The sequence below is a fragment of the Nesoenas mayeri genome, assembly GCF_963082525.1.
Source record: "Nesoenas mayeri genome assembly, chromosome: 14".
NCBI lineage: Eukaryota > Metazoa > Chordata > Aves > Columbiformes > Columbidae > Nesoenas > Nesoenas mayeri.
The window spans coordinates 13,182,087-13,202,907 of record NC_137556.1 but is presented as its reverse complement, the minus strand read 5'-3'; positions in this window follow the sequence as shown (position 1 = coordinate 13,202,907).

Below are 20,821 nucleotides of genomic sequence, written 5' to 3'. Positions count from 1 at the left end.
ACATCTAAAATCTCTTTCCTGATGCTACTGTCTCGCACCACCATGATGTTTCAGTAGTAAATCTGAGCTTCCAGGTTCGTAGTCTGAATACAATCTCCAGCTCAGGACAGCCTGCCAAGAATCAAAAACTGAGGAAGTTTACACACTTCTTACACATTTTTACTTAAAAAATCTCCCAGCAAACCCTACATTCCTGTCCATTTTCAGAGACAAAACACAGGTTAGACAGCCCTCTGGTTTGCCCCACCATTCTGATGCAAAGGGCCAGAAAGGTAAGACATCCTCCAGGAACTTGTTTTGGTCAAGGGTCAATTCTGCCAATGTGAAAGCTGCAAAAGTAGCTTTTTGTGCTCAGTGGAGCTGCCGGGATGCCAAGGGTTGCCACATCTGCAGCCTCTGCAGCACCTATATCTGCACTGACTCACAGAAGACACTTCAGCACAGATTGTCACCTACTGAGGATGTTGACTATTATTGCCATTTTTTTTCTAAAAGTACAGACATTCAGATAGGGTAGATTACAGACAATTTATGTTAACTTTGTATGTAAATCTTTATCAATATTCTTGCATGCATCTATGCGTACAACGCAGTAATGAATACGAAACCATTCACAAATGCAATGTTGCATTTGCAGGTTTCTTTTAACAGAAAAATCCCTTCCAGGGCATCAGCTTAGTCAAAAACATGTAAGATTTCAGCATATCTATTTTCATCTAAAAGAATGATACTTTCGTGTAGCTTTGCCCATTACAAACTCTTCTTTGAAGTTGTACTGCACCAACAAAGCTGGAATTAAAAATAAATCTAAGGAAGATACTGCACACCACTGCTGAGCCCAGACAGCTTTTCCTTTGTTCACAAGCCACAAAACGTATAAAATGGTGTGCAGTTTTACATTGACACTCACACTGGTACATTATTATTGTATTCATCAATGGCATTTAGAGCAGTTGGCTTTTTGAAATAAAGCATTTATTCAGTGGAGTATCATTAAGAGCAATTGAATTGCCCTTCATCTGCTTCTGGGGCTCTGTAGACTAAAAAGCAGTGTTTGGAAGCTTTATGGGCATTAGCCGACTTTCTGTTTTGTTCTGTTTAGGCAGTCTCGTCTATGTTTTCATTCATTAGACTCAAAGACAAAAGGATTTCCAGCAATAACCTTCTTCTGATCAAACTCATCTTTGCTTTCTACTTCTTAGCAAGCGATGAAAAAATCATTTACAGGCACATAAGATTACTGAAATCAATAGTAACTTCTCCATGCACAGCAGTGCTCTGTTGCCTGTTCATCAAAACATCTGTTACTGGCCGCACTGACTGTCAGCAAGAACACTCACCTGTCCAAGTACTTAGCTCAGTACTGTAGTATACAGGGACCTATTTCTTTATGACACTAAATATTCCAAATATTCATGTTTTCAGGCTTATTGGTATCAGGGGCAAAGCCTGCTTCTGTATTTGTGATGGCAGCAATGCTACACTTGAATACAGCTGGCAGCTCCTAATCAGTGGATAGCTTGTTGCCCATATCATAGTAAGTGCCACCTTATCGTTCATCCAAAAAGTGGTGGTACTGGCTTCCCAGGAAGCCTCCTTGAGCTTGCAGGCTGGGCTCAGTCCCAGGCATGTGTCCATTCAGCTGTCGCTGGCCTCCCTGTCCAGACAGCTTGCAAACTGATTACTACATAACTATGAATTACATACCTTGAACACAGTCAGTTCTCTTTGGCAGTCCCACGATCCCCTGCCTGTGCCTGCTTGCTCTTTTGATCTCTGCTCTCTGGACAGCATTTTATATCGCATTTATTAGATATTTAACTTCTCATTTTCCTTGCATACTGCTCCAGACAGCCAGTCCAGTTCTTGCTGACTCCATCCTGCCAGCTAGTCCCTGCTGGGCCAAGCTAAAGATCCGCTCCTGACATACGGTTAGCTGGCACAGTGGTACATGCACATTTTGGTGAACATCTGGAGGGAATACCTCAAGCATAATGATTTTGGCTGGACTATGAGAAGTGCTCATTATTATATCACTTGAAGCCAACTTGTTCAACTGGGCATTTTCAAGGCAAGGTTCGCATGCCCAGAGCTATGCAAGCACTGTGAATGGCTGTCACTGGCAGGAGCAAACACTAACTGGAGTTCCAATAATGCCCACTTCTGTATCCCTTCTCTAAATGTGTGGTACCTGCCAGTTCACCAACCATCAGAATCTTCATTACAACAGACTATCTTTTGTCAGAAAGAATAAAGGCCAGGCACATCTGCTACAGAGATACTAGTCACTCTTCATGTAATCCCATGGAATAAGCAAGAAGTTTTTTGGAATATCTCGGGACCATTTGCAGAGGGCATTTGCTCTCATGTAACCCCAGGATAAAATGCAGATCCTAAGGGAGGATAGAAAATACTTCATTTCCAAGAATTGCATCCTAGGAGAATTTTTGCTATAAAAATTAAGGTATATAAACTGAACTATGAACTGTCCTTATAAAGAACGCAGTTCTTTTAGTATACATCAACAAAAAGCACAACCTCTGGAGAATGGTTCCAGGAAGGGAGGGAAGGAGTGACTAGACTCTGTTTTCCATGAGGCTGAGTTACTGTGGAAATAAATGATGTGATTGATCAGACCATCCTTGTCTGGTTCCTCATTCTTTTTTTTGTCAGTGGTGGCAGCTTCTTCTCTTGCTATTAATCAAACAGGCCTTACTCCATTAGCTTCCTAACTTTCTCCTGTATCTTTTCCTACCCTTGACAGGGGATGCTGTGTCACACAGCAGGGATTTCAGTCAGGTAGGGCAAGCTTTACTCTTCACATCTGCCACTGACTAAGCATTGCCAAGAATGCATCATGCGGTCTGTGACCCTTGCAATCTCATTTTTGGGAGAGAAACAGAGTGGGGCGAGAGGAGGAATGAGAGAGTAAAATTGTGAGACAGGGAAGGAGACACTCCTCCAGAGAGCACAGTTCAGAAAATGCCTGCCTTAAAGAGCACTGGCCGCTTTTCTATATGAACATCGATACAGAGGGATTCTAAAGAAACTAGCTTGTTAATTTAGATATCTGCTCCAGGAGTACCACATATGAAGGATAACTTGGGAAGGGAAAAATAAGAGGACAAGAATTAGATACCACAAACATTACATGGTCTAATAGGCTGTACTGGTATGGGGTAGGAGGATATATTTTAGCTTTGCAAGTAGCATTTTTGATGTAGTACAAAGCAGTTCATTTTATTTTATTATTGTTGTTTGACAGCTTCAAAAGCATTTATTTCCTCTGAACAGTCAGCAAGTATGAGTGCATTATTCTTATGGGTTTTTTCCCCTTGCAGATATAACTCAAACGAGATCTGGTTTTATGTTGTCCTATTAACAGGACAAAATCAAGAAGGCCACAGCTGTTTCTAAAAGGTTTTGTTACATTACCAAAGAGAGCAAGGAATCTACACAAGGGAATAAAACAGCACCCTCCGTTCCCCAAATAACAAGAGCAAAGCACTATATTCAGATTATTTTAAACCAGCCAAAGAAATAAAATCTTTGTTAACATAGTCCATAAAATTAATCATGCAAAAATCGTTTCAATTAGGTTGGCAGCCCTCTAACCCTCAGAATTTCAAATAATAAACACAAGAATCACTTTGAAGCTCCACAGTTTCAGTATAACACACTTCATATAACTCCACAACAAATGAAACAGCCCAGGCACTAGTAACTGGCCAGAACAAAAATGGCTTTCTATGTGACAAGGATATGGCGGTGCTATCCTTTTTCTTCTTTTCCAGTAGAACCCAGACTGCTATCACTAACAAACATTATTTCTCCAGTTACACAAATCTGCAAGATTCACAGGTGTATAAGTTCCACAGCACATGACAACAGTCACTTTGCACAATTTTCATCCAAACTCAGAGCATGGCACAATTAGTTGCTGTTAGAAAATTTTATTCTGCTAATAAGCACGTTGTGTTTACAATGCCTAAAATGCAATGCCCACATAGATGAGTTGCTCATACATAAGAGACTGAAAATCTGTTATAATCCAAATGCAGGTGTGGATCACACTGCAGAGATGCATTTAATCTGCTAAGTGTTGTAACTCCTGCACAGCTGCAGCTTATCAGTACTTTCTTAGAAGTTACTCTTTGAGAAGGATAGGACATTTTCATACCAGTTAAACAGCAAATCTACTAAATCTGAGTAGTCAGCTTATTATATCAGTGTCAGGAATAAATACAAGAATAAATCACATGCCAACTATAAATAGTCTGTTGTTTAAAGACATTACGTATGTGGTCCTCTGATACACAAAGGCCAGAACTCAGCAATGTCTGGGACTCCTGCTAGTCCCTTATCCTATGACCAGAGATCACCACCAGCGCTGTCACAGAGGATAAGGATCTCTGACCCTTTAGCAAAGGCCCCTAGAGTGTTCAGGATAAATGAATTTTGTCAGATCTTTATTAATCAGAGGTATGCAGTGCTCTCATACTCCTCAAGCTCCTCTGGCTAATTATTAATATTTCAGCTTGCTTTTCACCATACAAAGGACTCAGTTACAATTCTTAACAGATACTTCTCATTAAGCCCCACCTCAACACACTGCCTTTTAAAGCAAAGGACATAGCATAGCTTGGAACAGAGAAGAAAAATAAGGACAGAAACAAGAAAGTGGCAAAAATCAAGAGGTTTCCCATGCCACTGCAACTTGAGTGTTCATAGGTGAAGCTGGTACCTCAAAGAGAGTCAGGCAAAAATTCAGTCTACTACTGATGGACGGAGGTAGAGCTACACAGGATTATAAAAGTCATTCTCCACTTTTTTTAATTTAAATAGTACTCAGTCAGAAACATTAGGTTTATTTAAGAGTGTAAAATGCAATTAAACCAGCTTATGTGACAGAGATTTGAAGAATGCTGCACTCTGATATGAATCAAATTTCTAGAAGATCTGTTTCATATGAGAAATCAAAAGAGAAACCTTTAAAGCATAGTTTTGAGACTTGAATCAGACGTATAATTTTGCAAGGCTTCTAGAATCCTTAATTCAAAACTTCTGTTTAATAGAAATAAGAGATTTAAAGGCTGAAGAAAAATAAGGACGGAAAATGCTGATTCATGTGTAAAGGGACAATGCAAAGAAGAATTTCCATGCTGCAAAACTACTCAAATCAATTAAACTTTGATGAGGAAAATTAGACGTAGCCACCATGGATTTCACTACCAAGTAAATAATCTGAGCAACACAGAGATGCTTGAAGAAGTCAAAAGTCTCTAGGAAGAACACTGCAAATGTAAGCAGAATGACTGCACAGGCAGAATCAAGAAAGGGTTCACAAGGCGCAAGCTGTTTTTGTGAAGAGTTACTGAATTAGTGAGCAAACAAATCATTTCACAGAAGTTGTAGACAAGAGAGAGTGATGTTCTTAAAAAGGTGTACAAAACACCCTGCAGAGCAACAAGGATCTAAGCAAGAGTAATGAAAAGTTCATAGGACTTTGTTAGAAGACAAATAGAGCTTCAGGTTGGAATTCAGCCTTGAACAGCAATGATAGGACTGAGGAGTTGGTAGTGCCCCTTCAAATGAGAATTGTAGAGGATGAATGTTCCTGATTACCATGGAGACCACATGAATTCTGGGTGTGGGTGTCTGAACAACATCAACAGGCCAGTTATCCACAACTGCATGTCAGGCTCCCAAAACAAAAGCTATTGCATGGCACTGGGACATGACCCCAGGCAGCTGCACGAGTCTTACACACAACAGTGTGATGTGAGAGGTCACTGGAGGGCCCCATTCACCAGATACCACACCTCATGACTACGGGGGTCTGGGAGGTGGAAGAGGACAAATACAAAACCAAGAGAATTTTCCACTTGGTCTGTGAAGTTTTGATCCCACTAGAAAACAATACGGAGAGCTATTCAATAGCCTTGATTCCGCATAAGCTTTATTCCACAAAAACTTTCTGGAAACCTACAGAAATTTTGTAAAACATTTTTCATGGGATTTATTTTCCCTGATCTTCTTATGAGCTTATGGTTTCCATGCTGCAAACATCATGGATGGTGTAGCAGGAATACTACCATTTGAAATGCCAGATTGCTTGGATGTTGAATTCAAAGAATTTTTTCTCTCTAGCTATTAACATCTGAAAGCCCTGCCAGACTTGGAGAAATGCCCTAATTTAGAGACATTCTCTGTTTGGTTAATGGAAAAATACACCCTTTTGCCCCCAATCCAGTGTGGTGAGTGAAAGCATAGACATTTCATCCCAGTAGAGCATCAAAGCACAACACTAAATTTTGTACACTCTTAGCATGATTACTTTCCAATTATGGCATATGTATTATGGCAAATCCCAAGTAAATTATGAACTCTGTACATTACAAAGGCACTGTGAAACACTGATTGATTTGGACAGTTTGTAGTTAATTAAGTTCATTTCCAATTCCATCTCTTCACACAATTTCAAAGCATTCCGCATTGAAAGCCCATTTTCAATTAGTAAGGAGGATGAAACAAAAAAGAATTAATTATAAAAGTGGCAATCCTCATTTAAATCTTCATAGTGCAGCAATTATTTATGTTAAGTGTTGAGATATTAGAGAGTTGTACTTGTCTAATACATTCTTTTCCTTGATATATATCTCATGTAAATTAAATCTGTACAAAGTAGTGAAGTAGCATTTTTTAAAAAATTAAGGGCTAAATTATTGCTTGCAAAGCTGCACAGAGCTCCAAGAGGTAGAAAAATGTCTGTGCTTGGCTAGAGCCAAATGAACTATCTTGGCTTGATTCTTCTCACGGCTACTGTAATCCTACCCTAAGGTAATTCCATTAGTTGGACTAAAGCAAACAGCCCTGTTGAAATAGCAGTGGAGAAATACAACTACCAGCAGAGCTTTATGCTAGAAAATGACTACCTGAAAGAAGTTCCCCAGTTTTATTCTAGTGTTTGATGCTGTTCAAAATGGTATAAACCACAATTGCAAGTTACCACAGGGAATAGGCAGGAAAGCTTTCAGATACCCTTTTCTTAAGTCTTTTCCATGGGTACATGGTCAAATCTTTGCACCAGGTCATCATTTTCAGATTTTCCTAATTAAAAAACCTTACACTAAGCCTTTACAGAATAGGTCCAAGCACACCTTATCAAACTGCTTTCAGAGAGAGGTACAAATAACACCATGCACTTAACTATTGGGAACATGAGAAGAAGAAAAACAGTTTCATCCCTTGAAATGATGATGTCATTCTTCTACAGAACAGACCTTCTTTTGGTACATGGATACCTTTCTTCATATGAGCCAAATACCTCCATTGCCTATTAAAAAGAGAGAGGAGGAGGAACAGACTAAACGTATTTAGTGGTGCCATTTAACGATGGCGTATCCTAATTTCCTAATTGTACTGTCTTCACCTCTATCAAAGACAGCGAGCCATAAACATGACAGCAAAATGAATGATATTAGGTTAGCTGTAACTGCAGATGCACAGTGCTGTAAAACAACTTTGTTAACTTCATTCACTAGATTTTAAACTGTCATCTACTGGCCATTTGTCATTGGCATTGACCTCCTGCTCTCCAGCCAAGATTGCTGCTGGAACCACCAGCACATGCTTCATCGCCTGATTCATGGTTGGCTCCTTCGCTCTGTCCTTTTCTTTGCCATTTGGATAACAGGCTTTGTAACAACACAGCAACAGCAGAGCAGGAGGAGGAGGAGAACAATGGGCTCTAGAAAACAGAGTAGATGATTCAGGGAAGGTAGAAGGGTAGGCAATAAGGTGAAAAAAAGGTTATGAAGTAAGGCTTTATGAAACAGGAAACATAAGCTAAAGGGAAAAAAATAAAGTGAAACAAATGCAGATAAACAGCCTTGCTGCTGCAAGAATGAATGCAGATTAAAAAAATATAGAAAGGATAACAATACAATTTTTTCATGTTCCTCAGTTGCATGCAGTCTTCTGTGATGTTGTCAGCTCTCACCAAGCATTAAAGAGGTAAGAGTCTGTTCCTCACACTATTGGAGGTATTTTAAAGTGCTGTTTTCAACATATCAGAAAATAATTTATCACAGACAGACCTGGGAGTCCATGTCAGGGCTTTCAGACATGGCTGGAGCTCAGTGTCAGATACAGACAAGCCGTACCAAATGACAACATGAAAAAGCGGATGAGAGAACATTTGGGCATATTATGAGATACACTGCCGACAGTTTCCGCACTTTCTTCTCTTCTGCTTGTTTGATTTGTTTGAAAGAGTCTCCAACTGAGAAAAACACTTATGCTGGTATTAAATTCTAACCAAATGTAGAGATCTATGGAAGCTGATTTCTACCAGCAGCTTATTAAAAGGAATTTCAAAATAAGGAATTTACTCAAACTTACATTTATGTCATCTAGGCAGAAAATATCTCATCAGTGGCACAGTATATTTTTTCTAAACTTAATTATACAGTCAATGGAACTACAAATATTTTATTCTTTTTGATTTTTATTCTAACAAAAGGCAAATTATGAGAAAAGTACATAAATTTCTTTTAAACACACACGCTTACAGCTGCAAACCTGCTGAGGTCGTTAGCTGAATTAAGCCATTATGCAGTTGACTCTTATTATCAACAAGTATGGACGCTTCTCAACACAAGGCGTGGTTTCAAAATTCAGCAGTGGTTCACTGTGACAAAATTAACACCTCCTGTTTCTAATTTGCACAACCCTCCTCCTGAATAACCCCAGTCATTCCCACATTCCTCTAAATACATCCTACTGGATGATGCAATATCACAGTGCAACAAGTTCCAACCACAGCAACCATCACAATCTCCTTTAACAGACTAACTACTCATCTTCAAGCTTCACAATTCTCCCTCTCAGAGCCGGAAAAGACTATTAACATGAAAGCCAAATGCCAATTTCTCTTTTTTTAAATCTGTTTTTATAAGGTACAGGTTTTTAGTTGAGGAAGAATATACACACACCCCTATTTTTTAGAACTCTAATGACTACCATGCTTTCCACCCCAAAAGACAGAGCTGCCAGTCACCAGGGAAGGGAATCCAGCAGTCAGGAAAGGTGGCACACATCTCACTCGGACACATGCAGTTTTAAAGGGAAATTTATCAGTAGCTTAGAAACGTGTTTTCCTGCATTTCTATAGACTTTTTTTTCCCTTTAATGTAAGAAAAAACCCTGTAACCTTAATATCCCATTTCTACACCTTCTGGCATCTGAGCAGAGGGCTGAGCCCACAGGGGCCATCAGGCACAGCCAGCCCCGACACTGGGAACCAGCACTGGTGCTTCTGCATTCCTCGGACATCAGGTGCCAGAACTTCTGGAGACATTTAGCCACCAATGCATACATAGAGACAGAGGATTTTTAAGATACTTATATTACTTATATTTAGGATATATTGAGAGAGAAGATATTTATGCTTTATAAAATTCACGTGCGACCCAAAAAAGCATTAATGAAAAGATGCTAGGGACAGAAATTTTGGAATCCAGCTCATGCTTACCTAGTTTTGAGGTGTTTCTGCGTGCACGTGTATGCCCGCATGTAGGGAGTATTATTCGAGATCTTGATTTTTCTTATTAGATTTCTGTTAGTGACATTGAGGTAGTCAATAGAGAAGCTACCTCGAGGCTGGTTCCCCTTTAGGAAAATTAGAAAAAAGGACAGCTGGCCACAGAAAAATCTCTTAAAGGATTCAATGTCTTTCACATGGAATTACCTTACTCTGCATTTGACATGCATTTGGAAACCGAATTTGTTATGAAAAGTAGCAATGAATTTGTAAAGGAGCATCTTTTGGTCATTTAATAGAAAAAACAAACAAACAAAACAAAACAAAAAACAAACAAACAAAAAAAAAAACCACAAAAAAAAACCCCCCACACAAAAACGGTGCTTTAGCAGATATACAGGCTTGTCTATGGATTTCTATGGAAAATTCAGACAGCTGGGGTTTTATTTTGTGGTTCTGTTTTGTTTTTTAAATGCAGAGTCCAAGATGGGCTGAAACTGCTTTCACAGTGTGCAGTACTGCTGCAATTAGAATCACAGCCACTGCAATAATACCACCCTTGAGAGGAAAATAAGATTCTACTGACTTGGGAGCCTCAGCCACCTTCCTCCTTGATTTGAATTAGCTCAACTTTGGTGTTAAAAAGAAAGAAGAAGAAAAGAAAAAAGAGAACAGATGGTTTTAAGAAGAGTCTGTTTGGTTAACACATAAAGGGTAAGAAGAACACAGTGCTGAATACTGACAAGCTTAACCTGAAAGGCCAAGATAGTCAGAACACAGAAATTATCTGAAGACTGAATTAATTGCCCATCAATTTATCTTTTTGCTTATTTATTATTTTCAGATATAAGTTCACATCTTATCTCAATAGTGAGATCTCAAATATACACCTACCTATATCCAACGACTTTGAGAAAGTAAATAAACAGAAAACATCACATTACCATTCTGAGTGGTACAGCTGAAGCACAGGACCATGTCTCTGAGCATGTTATGGGTGTTTCAGGTCTGTGGCCTTGCAGGGACCCTGTCACTGTTCCTTCTGTGCCTTGTTGCAGGAGGCGTAGGACTAACAATGGAAATTGGGTTGAAGGTCCAATGAGTATGGACTTGACCGTGGACTGAACTGTCACTGAGTCAGTAAAATACTAATGGAGCTACAGATAACGTCTCCTGCACAGGAAGCCAGCCAGAAGAACAAGGTCTTATATTTATTCATGGTACAGACTAAAATATTTACAGCTAAGGGAAGCCCGAGAGTTAGCTGAGAGAAAGAACAAAAGTCAGGGTTACCAACAGCACTGATTTGCCCTCCAATAGCCAAGAGTTTTCTTCAGAGCCACGTAGCTGGAATGATGCTAATAAGCAAAAAATACCAACTGTCAGTTCTGCTTTTTAACACATACCTACTGAGCCTTTAACCCACATATACAACAAACAGGAAGACCTCCAAGGATATTAGATCATAATGCTTTAAAATTTAAATTAATATTAAAATAGGTACGTTAAATTACAAATGTTGACATTTCTGCTTACTTAGATTAGCCTTGTTGGGAAAAAAGTACCTTAGCTTAAACATCTGAGAAACGGGGCAAATTCATAGAGCTCTGTGTAAATATACTGTTATTAATGTTAATATACTACTTATTCACAAAGGGAAATTTCATTCATGGCAACTAAAGCTTTTAAGTGAATTGGGTTCATTCTCTTTTAGTAGAAGACTGTACATGTCTTTCATATGTATATCAGTTCCCTCACTAAACAAGGTGTGCCAAACCCGGATATTTTGTGTTCAGATTAGAGATGTAAATATATTAACATTTTGATCAAAATATTAGACGAAATGGCATTTACTATTGACTGATTTGGAACTACATAGTAGTTTATGTGCCTAATAATTCCTAGTAAAGGTTCTTCTTGAAATAAACCGCTTAGGACATAGCAGAAAAATGTGTAAAAGCAAGAAAGAAGAGCAACTAAATTACAGAATATTTACATGACCAAGCAGTACTTTCTTTTTTAAGTGAACTTTTTGTAATTGTTTAAATTTCTATTAAAGCTGCATTTCTATTTAATTCGAGCTGCTGCAAGAACTGATAAGTACAGTTTTTTAAAAAATGGTTTAATGCTTACAGTTCAACATGTCACTTCATATTTTTTTGGGCTGGAAACTCTATCACTCATTTCCTGACGATCAAATATTTCCTTCCAAATTCCATGTAGTGGAAACAGAGCTCTCAGCACATACTACCAATAGGTTCTACACAGACCATAACAACCAGCACACAGACTTTATCGAGTTCTCTCTCTTTCTCTCCATTTATATATATATTTAAAACCTCCATGACAAAGCTGAAAGATGTGCATCCCTCTCTGACTATTCCCACATAACACATACACTCCTTGGATAAGTCAGCAGAGGTTGGCATCAGGTAAAATTTTATGTGGTATTTTGAAGAGTCGCTTGGGTTGAAATTGAATTAAAACTTCAAAATACCCAAGTTTTCCTGAGGAAAATTATTCCACCAGTGTTTATTTTAGACTGACTTGTATTACTACTTATAATTAGGTCATCTGGAGTTTTAAATCATAAGAAAAACAATAAAATCAACATGAAAAGATGCTTTGAAACAAAAATTGCAATACTGAATATTTTGGCGTTAATTTCCCTAGTTTTTGTGTAAAAATTAAATTTTTGAGAAGTCAAGGTAACCTTACAGATTATTTTGACTTCAGTAGATCCATACTCCTCAGCTGCAAAAAAATGGCATGGATAAAGTAAACAAGTAGGACGAAGCCTTACATGGGCTCAGCCCAGCACCTCTGAACATCGCAAAATGTTTCGGAAACATAATTCATTCAAAGGTGGATGGCAAAATGGAAGTAAAGCCCTACAACAAATTCATTTTCTCTTCTCATAGTCCATGGAGAACTAAAAATTACATCTATGAAGTGCAAAGTTTTTAAAGGCGAAGAGTATTCTTGAAAATTGATCTGTCCCTGATGCTGCTCCCCATCAGCACAGCTCTGTGGAGACTGACGGAGGTGAACCAGTCACCAAGTGACCTCATAATCTACGATGTCACTTCTGCCATATAACCTCTGCCGCCAAGTCCCACAACCAACCTAAATGAAAATGTTAAACTGACTTTGTTTTACTCATTCCAGCCCAATGAATGATTCCCAGTTCAAGAGATCTAGAAACCAAGGTTATTAAATAGGAATACAACTTAAACTAGCCAAGTTTATACTTGCCTGGCCTCCTGGTACATGGTATAGAAACTGTTGCTTTCAAGATACTATTGCAATATCCTTCTTGCTTTGGTAGTTATGTAAGACCATTGATAAACAGATGATTACAGGAAAAATCAAGATTTTAAAAATCTGTATTACAAGTGCCTGTAAGACCTTCAGTTAAACATAAAGGGTTTACAGTATTGACAAAAATACAATGTCTACATTTACACTGACTACCAGTTTTGTCTCCAGTACATGCACTTGCATGGTGCTTACTACATATAAAGCCTCCCAGTCAATAGGATCGCTTTAATACTAAGTATAAAAAACAAACAGACAGAACAAAAAAAAGAAAAAAAAGGCAAAACTTCTTATATACCATCTGGGATTCTGGCCAATTTTAAGATTTACTAACAATAAGTATGTTTAAAACAACCTGCACTCTAACTCCATTTTTGACTAAGTAGTTAAAGTCATGCCTTTGACCACCTGGCAGATGATACAGGAATTTTAAGAGTTGCTTTCAAATTGTTGTAACTCCTGTCTTCTCTACTTCAGCTAACAAAAACTGAACTTCTTACTCAAGGTACAAGCACATTTATCAAGCACTAACCATGGTACCATGTGAACAAGTTAAGGCTGTTACATATACTGCTACAACAGAAGTGAAAATCTTCTCTACACAGCATTGGCATCAAGCTCTTCCAGCAAATTCAGCAATCTTTCCTGAACTCTTACTTTCATTTTTTCATCTTTACCTTCTATGTAAAGGTTTTTCTCAATAGTTTCAAAGCTACAAAGGAAAAAAGTCTTAATACGATAAATTTTTCCTCCTCTGTTGCTCACCAGGTATTTTGCAGAATAGTGCCACATAGTGCCACTTAAGGGAGATTCCTTATCTAAATTAGATACTGTAATAAATTACAAAAGCTGGATTGCAGTGGAGCAATCACCACAAAAGGCTCAGAATAAGTTAGATTTTTTTTTTTTTTCTTTTTTTACAGTATTTTTGCTATAGCTTTCTCAAAGGCATTTAGAAGAACTGCTTAAGGCTCTGTTTTGCAACTACCCGGGAAAAATACATTTAAAATAATCCTATTTTTTTTGTTTGTGTCCATGCAGACTGGGCTCTCCTGCTTTCCTTCTTCAGCTGAGGAGCAATTGCTTACCCCGGTGACCTGCTCAGCACAGCCACAGCAGCGACCAAGAAAGAGACCAGGAAGGTGCAGCCACTGAGAATTCTGTGCCACTCTGGAGCTTCCAAGGAACAGGCTCCCGTCTGGGCATTATTACACACCGCTGAGGTCACAGAGGATTCAAGGCAGGTGAGTAAAGACTCAGGCTTTATACCATAATCTAGAGAAAGCCACAGCAGCTTCTCCTAAACACACGTCAATAACAGAACCACTACACAATCGCTGCTACTGCAGTGGTCCTGCGTTAGACAGAGGAAATCCTCCACTGTCTTTGTCATCTGCCCTGACTGCGTTTTATAAAAATAAAGCAGCACACAGCACCTACATAAGACCAGAGAATTGGAACTACTGATGCCACTTAAACCAACAGCTGAGCTCCCATTAATGTCAGAAGAAACAAGACAAGGTCTCCCATTTCTTAACAACATCTTGAAAATAATGGCAGCAACAAGCATGAGATTGGGTTGACAATCATTTACATGCAAGTGTGATCTTTTTACTCAACAGTGAGATTTGTATCCTATTAGCAAAATACTGTATTGTATTTAAGCAATAATTGCATTTTCTATGGAGACGAATGACATGTAAATCAATAAGTGACGAGGCTGCAGGTCAAGCACATTATTGATTTTCAGTCATGTTCATCTCTGAGCTTAATGCTGAGAAAATACAGCATATGCTATGATTTTTTACAAGTTACATCTTTTGGGCCAGATAGAAATTTTCTGATAATTAAGAAAGGTTTTCTGCAGTTGAGAGGAAAAAGAACAGAGAATTGAGAACAGAGAATTTGACAGTTGTAACCAAAGTTAGCACACAGTGTCTGTAAAGAAATGCTGAACAGATCAATACAGGCTTGTACAATATCCTTGTCATCAACTCAGTTGTTATGGTTGATCAAACTATGCATGCTTATGATCTGTATTAAACCGGTGCTTAAAAGTAATATCACACATTGAAACAAATAGGTTTACAGAATGATCGCTGAGCACAATTCTTATTCCATCTGGTATTCATGAGAATACCAGATTATGAAAAATCCACAAGAGAACCCTCGCAAGTGACAGATATAGAAAAGGATCTTCCTGAAACATGAAGAGTGTATTCACAAATTTGCTGCATTTTCCAGATGACAACACAAATTCGAAATTTTAATTCAAAACTAAGAAAAGAAGAAAATAACATTGTTGTTTTCCTTTTATAAATAAATCGAATTCAAGAGTCAGATTTTCATGAGAACAGGCCATAAGACCAAGTTGCAGAGGAACAAACTCTAATTAAAGAACCAGGCTGTGGGTTACTAAGGATACTCTATCCTGCTACTTAAATAAGAACTGTGATTTTAAAGACATCAGGTTTTACAAAACACAAACAGTTTGAGAATGCTCAGTTCTGTAACTGCAGAGAGAAAACCAAGAAGAATCTGGAACGTGTTCCCTAATGGATGGAAAAAGCGATTGCTACCTGGTCTCCGTGAGACGTGCACAAGCGGTCTGGACCTCCTCAAACCAGCAGCGGGGCAGAAGGAAGCTCCAGCAGATGGGCACTGGCCTCAGGCAGCCCAGCGGGTCCCAGTGCCATTGTCAGCAAAGGTACCACATCACATTTTGTGAACAGAAGACAAAAAGTTCAGCCGCTTCTCAGGGCCACAAGAGACGGTAAATTAATTACACTCTCACTGGTATATTATTGCACTAAAATCACTGACTTTTTCTACATATCCTCCTAAATCATAAATAATGTCATTCACTGAGAATATTTTAGGAGACTTGGTCAGCCTGATTTGGGATATTTTTGCCATAAATTTCTCTGGGACAGCCATGATTTAGGATTACTCTGTTTTTAAGTTCTTCGCTGTGGTTGAGTGAATTATGTGAAAGAAAAGCGAGGTTCGCCTAGTCCTCTGTATGAGGAATAATCCTGCAGTATTCTTTCACACTGACCAAACCTTTCTGTACAATATAAACGGAGCAGACACAGTCGTTCATTTCCTCCGAAGCAGACTAGAAGTTGTTTTGAATATGGATTATACAATCTAAATGCATGTAAGACTCCATGATATCCTACAATTGAGCCAACAGGTTAAGCCACTTTTCATCTGACTGCACTAAAATATTGATCTTTTGGTTCCTTTTTCAGATTTTAAATCACCCAAACAGAAGGAAAAATAAATGCACTAAGACTTTTCCAGTCTCTGTGAGAAAACATATGTGGGTAGTTTGAGTCCCAACAGTAAAAATAATCACATATAGTATCTTACAGTCATCCATCTGATTTTGAATTAACCACTCAAAAAGCAGTTTATTTTTAAAACATATTTTTAGTTTGCTTGGGAGTTGACTGTATAAGCCCCATCTATCAATTCCTGTCGTTTGGGTATTACAGTATGAATAATATATGCTTTTGTCGTGTGAATAAGATAACATCTTTCACTCTTCAGCACTCTACATTTCTTGTTCCAAATTTGACATTAAATAAAATTTTCCTCAAGTAGCTGAAAGGGAATTTTGAATAAGTGAATTATGAGTACATCAGAGAGAGATGCTAGTTTTTTTTTTAAGGAAAAAATAAAGAATACTAAGCAAAATGTCAAGAATCACTTGTTAAATTCTGTGAGGTACTCAAAAGGGTTTAAAGATTTAGCTGAAAAGTGGTGTTTTGTTAAAAATATACTTGAACACCTTCACTTAACATCTTTTTAAGTTACCACTTCAAAAGTCTCTTAGGCCCTTAGGAGCCTTTTCAGCAGCCAATAAAAACAAACATACCCCTTGACCACTTGCATGTGTGAATTAAGATGGATTCAATTCTAGTCACTTTCCCTTAATTTAAAAAATGTGTTTGCTCTATTTTATTTATTATGGAGGTTCTGGCGATCTTCTCCAGAGCATCAGGAAACCGCATCTGTTACAAACAGGTTACGAGGCTGAGCAGAACATGGGTACCATCCAGTTCACCAGCTCCCGAGTTCCTGTTTGGCAGAGTCATGATTTCTGCTGCTGAAAAAATTCAAATAACAAACTAAAATATCTGTTTCATTGTTCATAATGCAGCATTAGGGCTCTGCCTGGATGTCAACTACAGTACCATGTAGCTTTGGCAGCATAAACAATTATGAAAAATTACAAACTGACAAGAATCAAGAATCAAGTGATTATTTGCCCCAGAATATATGCCTGAAACTATCTCTGTATATATATATTTGGCATGTGGCCTCCCTCTACTCTTTTTCCTAATGTTCTTGAAAAGAGTAAAGTCTTAGCTTTCCTAATTTTCAATACCCTAGACATAGTACTTTCTTCTCAGGCCAAAAAGGAACTAGAGCTTTATTTTCACAGAAGAATCATGAAGAAGCCCAGTAGATATTTGGGTTGGACCAAGAACTTGTTTGTTTTTCTGACTTGTTTATTCCAGGTTTTAACATTTGGGCAGATGCAGTTTTTTGGACTGCCACAACACTAGTTTGAGACAGCTCTGTGTTTGCTGTATGCCTGAAGATTCACAGGAACAGCCAGGATGGAAGAGTCAAACACTAACAGAGAAAATTAAAGGGGTTCATGGTGGGGCAGGAGAGGGAAAGAGAAGAAAACAAGAGGAGGTGACCTTTGTTGTTTCAGCTTCACATAGCTACCAACACAAGCAGCACCAAAACCATCACGAGCGTCAAGACAAAATTTTCAAAAGGAAGTACTTGGATTTATGTTTTAAAATGCATACGTATCTTCATTTTTAAAGGATTAAAAAAGTGAAATGAGGTATTTCAGAGAGAACCATATTTTCTAGGAACCTAAAATGATTTTCAAGATGATTTTTCTTGTTCTGAGGCAGGGAAAAATGCAATTTAGGATAACTCAACAAGACTTTCTTGCTGTTTTCTCCTCTGGTAAAATCAGCAACATAATGTATTCACACAGATGTAATCAGGTTCTCTACCGAGCTGCAAAGAGCACAGCACTTCCCACAACCTGGAGAGCAAGCCTGGGCCTGGCGGTCACCATGAGAAAGCAGCCCGTCATTTTAACTGCAATGGGCTTTGGCTTTCAATCTGTTATGGGAAAGCAAATGTCTTTATTTCAGACAGAGAATTCAGTCTTCAGGCCTTGGCTTGACCTTTAAATCACAAGAAACCTGAAGAAATGCCACAAATAGATAATGGTTAATGATGTTCAGCAAGGCTCGGTGACATTACCCAGGAAGAACCAGAGCGTATTCCTGCGCTCTCCTGTTACCCTTGTTAGAAAGGGAAAGTCACAAGCGCTAAGCAGATGATAACATTTGTTTTAAAGGAAATGTTAATTGAAATTGGCATGCTGCTGCTCACAGCGAGGAAGGAGACCCCAAGAGATCAGTGGAAAGAAGAAAAAAAACGGTGAGAGGGTTTTACCAGATGAGCACTGACTGCCAGCCAACCATGCGGAGGGCGCCACATCCGATAATCTGTTTTAACTACCAAGATTAAATTTGACCTGAATAAAAAGCCTAAAGTGCAAAAAGCCTATTATCTGCTCTTCTAAGCATACGAATGGGAGGTAAAGAAAACAGTATCACAAAAATCTAAATTTTCTTAGTTATTTTTTTAAACAGAAAGCGAGGCTCAAATATCTCAAATAAGGAAAAAGAAATATTAATTTTAGCGCATGATGTGTAATGCTTATCAATCACTTCTCAAATGCCGACAGATTTGATTACAACCTTCAGTTGCCCAGCAAAATGAAAACGTCATGAATCTCAACACCCAAAACCAAATCATAAAAGTCAGCTTTCTCCTCCCCTCCCAACGCACAACATATTTTAACAATCGCCTTTAAGCAGAACACCAAATTAAATCCAATTAAGTCTTTGTTAAATACTGGTTTTATAGCGGGCACCAAAGTTGACTTATGGGCGAGCAGTAACCGGAATCATCCTCACTCTGGGTTAGTCATCGCTTAGTAAAGCAGGAGCTTCACAAGGCTAGGGTGACGCTATAGACACTGAATAACGGTTATAAAAAAGTGATTTACATACCAGTTACTGCAGTGACTGAGCAAGCAGAGAGACAGAAACGTCTGGAACAGCTCATTGCAGCGGGTGCCCAGCCTGTGCACACTCATGCCCATGGCCCAGCATGTGCATCCTGCCCGGGATCCAGCTCCAGGGGCAACACCTCCAGAAAGTTCTTGCTGCTCTGCTCCATCTCACAGCTATGCTGCAGGCATGAATAACCACTAAACCTTAAGCTGTTAATTTCCCCTGGAGCTTGTTCATTCATGGACACCCAGACATTTACCTAAGTGCTTAATACACTCCAAAATTCATGAACACGTGAATATTTTGAGGAAGTGCACATAAGAACCCAATCAATGAAAAATCTTTCACTGACTTTGGCAGTAAGGTCCAATTTCAGACAAAGGTATGAAACACTATTCAAGGTAAGTGTTTTGATGCAGCAACCATTCTCTGATATCCTGAGGAAGACAATAGATTTTCTTTTTCCCCTCATTACAACTTGGAGAATAGTTGCTGGCCTTTGGGAAACGACCTGCCGGGCAGCAGCTACAGAAGACCAGCCTGCGTGTCCAGTTTTCTAAAAAGATTTATTCACATCTCCTGCCATGAGAAAAATCAATACAACTACAAATTGAAGACGGTGTCAAAGTCACAGCCCCATGGCAGCCACTGATCCCAGGGTTAGATCCCTTGCTGTCACAGGGCGCCTTGGCAGCCGGACAATTCCCTCCTTTGGGCAGCAGGGCTCCCCTTGCCCCGCTCCCTGTACTGTTTTATGACTTCCAGATGCTGATGACAGTACGAATGAGTCTGATCTAAAATTCATGTTGTTCAGTAGGATTCCCTCATTTAAACTGGCTACCAGTGAGATTTCCCTGACTTTTGTTTCTGTTTTGATCTTCCTCACCAGTTTCCTTCCCTTCCTGCACTCTTTTTGCTCGTTCGGTCTATTCCTGTTTCTAAATTACATCTTGTGTGTGCGTAACTGGAAACCTGCTTCCTCACACCAAGAAAAAAAGTATCCTTACAATAACTGGCATCTCCAAAGTCATTCTCATGACTTCCAGTAATCACTAATGAATAAGGAAATATCATCATTATATAAACATGCTCTCCCTGAAAGAACACACATAAAAATACTTAAGACCTGAGACAGTTCAAGTCTTGCATGTACAGAAAAGAAGTGAATTTATTGATAACATCAAAAATAGTTAACTGAATTACTCTGAGTATCAACAGATGATTTTTTTCCTTCCTTTTCATTATGCTCCAGTTGATGGGTAGTTGCAGTACCTGTTGTTTAGAAAAGAGATAGAACATCCTTTGCTGCAGCTCTTTTCTGACATGAACAGGCTGTCTTATTTCAAATGTGAATATTCACTATTGTCTCCTCCCACAGTTTTTGATTCAGCAGCAAAATTACGCTTTTAAGAAAAACTAAAGTCTAAGACCCATACAGAAAAAAAATGATGCATTAGAGCTATGGAAAAAGTTTATTCACAACCTAGTATGCAAGCACGGCTCTCAGTCAGATATATGCATATGTCAAAACTCTTTAGGAAATCGGCTTCCGTAATAGACCATATTTGGAAAGGTAAAGCTGATAACCTATTGAAGTACATACAATGGGCTTCCTCCTTCAAGCTTTTATAATTACAGCATTAAATTCTATGCTTTCTAAAGCATTAGAAACACTGAGGACACAGAACACTCAATCAACATTATAAAGAAAAAGTGAGGTCTTCACAGAAGAACTTGAGAGGAGTTGATGTACATTGCACATGCGCGCACTGAGCTGCTTTCTGAGTACAGGAAGAAGAGGGAGAAACATCGCTAATGGAAAGAAGATCTCCTT